The 2,689-nt window shown below is 41.7% G+C and overlaps 1 pseudogene; it reads right to left on the reverse strand.

The window, feature by feature from the left end:
- Window positions 1-265: 265 nt before the first annotated feature.
- On the reverse strand, window positions 266-805 carry LOC111521090 (annotated as a pseudogene).
- Window positions 806-2,689: the final 1,884 nt, after the last annotated feature.

Below are 2,689 nucleotides of genomic sequence, written 5' to 3' on the forward strand. Positions count from 1 at the left end.
TGTAAAAAATTCACTGGTGTACAAAAATGTGAAAGTGTGACAATGACAACTATGAAATCCTGTGAATGGAAGTCCCCTCAAATGCACTCTCTGGTGCACATGCCCACACTAACTTCGGCGTGGAAACATAAACTAATGCAAACCAGTGCTACCAAGAAGCATCAGCATGTGTGTTCTCCATTCCATCAATCACAAACCAATATCTACTCCAAACATCCAGTAAGGAAAAGTGTGGCATCTTCCCAGGAACAGCAAGGCAGACTTCTTACTCACGATGGACCAGCACAAATAAACCCAGCAGAAAGAGCACTTCATACTTAAATTTAGGATAGTCATTCATGAGGATGGGCCCAATTCCAATATAAGGAAAAAATCCCCTGGCTCTCCCCACGACATCTTCTTTCTCTAGCAAATGTTGTTCTTGTTTATAGAGGCCTCGGTCATCAACCGTATTATTATCTCCTTTGGTCAAAAACTTGATATGCCCATTTTGTTTTTCATGAATCTTCAAGACTCAGTGAACTATAGGAATCTTTCTTCCTTCTATCCTTAAAATAGCAGTTTCTCCCACTTGTATGGGATCTTCAACTTGATTTGTTAGAAAGAGAAGATCTCCCCTATGAAATGCGGGTTCCATGCTGCCACTGAGCAGCACTACAATTGGACTTTCACTCCCAGTTATTACCATTAACCCCTTCCAGATCATTAGCGCCGATGAGACAATCATTCTGAAATTTAGGACTTGATAACAGAGCTGCCGCTTGTTCATCTGCAGCACATCATCCAAAAAGTCTAGGGACACCATGGTGGGGATGGCGAGCAGGACACTGGCAAGGGAGAGGGCCCAAGGACCAGCGGGCGGAACAACTGGCCTGTAATTCATAGAATTTTCTAAATGATAACTTTTGTCTTTTTTTGTTCTGGGCATGTTTTAAACAAAACCTTTAATAATATTCATTCATTCATTTATTTATCTACCCATCTATCCAACTATCCATCCATCATTCCATCCATTCATTCTATCATACCCAAGAAACATTGATTACAAATCTATCTGTAGGCATTGTGTTTGCCATGCACATTGCAAGTAACATTTAGTTTGGCACAACTTGGAATAAGAAGAAAAATGCCGCTGTGTTTTTTCCTTTTTCTTCTAGTTGACTATTTTAAAACCAATCAACAAAACATAAAGAGTCTGGTCCTGTGCTTCTTGCACACACCATCTGTTTTGGCTTCCCTGGCCTCTGGCCTTTGTCTGCCCTGTAGATGATAGATTAGTAGGGGACATCCTTTATAGTAGGAAATGGAGGTCAATAAAATTTGCACCAGGCTTTTGAATTTAGTATCATCCCAGTCAGGACATCCCAAAATAAAATGTGTTTTAAAAATAGATCTAGGAGGAGAAAAAAGATTGAAAACAAACAATTAATCCTCTTATGTCACTGATTCTGTGAGAAAACCTGATTTAAAAACAAATTAGTTTCTTGTTCAGGTGCAATGATTTTGCGCGTAGAAAAAAAGCAGAACAAAAATAGTGCAAAGAGTCCAGTGTGATAAAGGATACTATAGAGCAAAACAGGAAGTTGTTTAATGGAAGGGAATAATTGACCTCAGAGCCTGAGACGTGAATAGATCCTTGGATGCAGAGGTTTTTGCATTTGTGAAGTGTTGTATCGATGCTTTATTGATCAGATTTGAATTGTACACCATGGATTCTTTCTTTTTTTGAGACAGAGTCTTGCTCTGTCACTTAGGCTGAAGTGCAGTGGCGTGATCTTGGCTCACTGCAACCTCCGCCTCCTGGGTTCAAGCAATTCTCTTACCTCAGCCTCCCGAGTAGCTGGGATTACAGGCATGTGCCACCATGCCCGGCTAATTTTGTATTTTTAGTAGAGATGGGGTTTCTCCATGTTGGTCAGGCTAGCCTAGAACTCCCGACCTCAGATGATCCACCCATCTCTGCCTTCCAAAGTGCTGGGATCACAGGCTTGAGCCACCCCGCCTGGCTGGACATTGTAAAATCTTACTCTGATAATTCAAGCAAAATTTCTCCTTGAATTGAAGAAGAGTATGAGGGAGGCTATTGTGAGATAAGTTTTATTTTTAATCTCCATTCTGATCTTACAGGGGAGGAAATGAATGCTCAAAGAGACTGATTCTGTGATTTGTTTGAGATAGAGCCAATAAGTGGAAGAACCGATCTCAAACCAGGTATACCAACCCCAGACACTGGCAGAACATTCTCTTTATGTAAGGCCTCAAAAGCTTACTGGTTGGTGTCTGCTGACTTGTTTTTCTCTGTTATCTTGCCTGTCTGCAGTGACAAATTCAGTGCAGCTTTAACTCATGTGGACAGAGAGGAAATGATTCTAGGATTGAGGATTTAAGCGTGTTTGGAAGAGAAGAGGATTGTTTTGTTTTGTTTTGTTTTGTTAGTTGTTGTTTTCCTCAGACAGGACCTTGCTAACACTTTCAAATATGTAGGCTGTTTGCTGTTTCCTTTATGTTGGTCCCTGAGAAGGATCTGCCCTTCTACCCTGTTTCCCTGGGGAGTGTGGACAGGCCTTTGTCTTGTGGGAGGGGGGTTGTCTTGGGAAAAGGGGCACAGGGCATCCTTAGGACCTGCCCTGTCTAAGGAGAGAAAGTCGAACAGATGGCAGCTGCCACTCAGAGGGCACTTTGTAGGAAC

This window comes from Piliocolobus tephrosceles, chromosome 7 (assembly GCF_002776525.5).
Source record: "Piliocolobus tephrosceles isolate RC106 chromosome 7, ASM277652v3, whole genome shotgun sequence".
Classification (NCBI taxonomy): Eukaryota; Metazoa; Chordata; class Mammalia; order Primates; family Cercopithecidae; genus Piliocolobus; species Piliocolobus tephrosceles.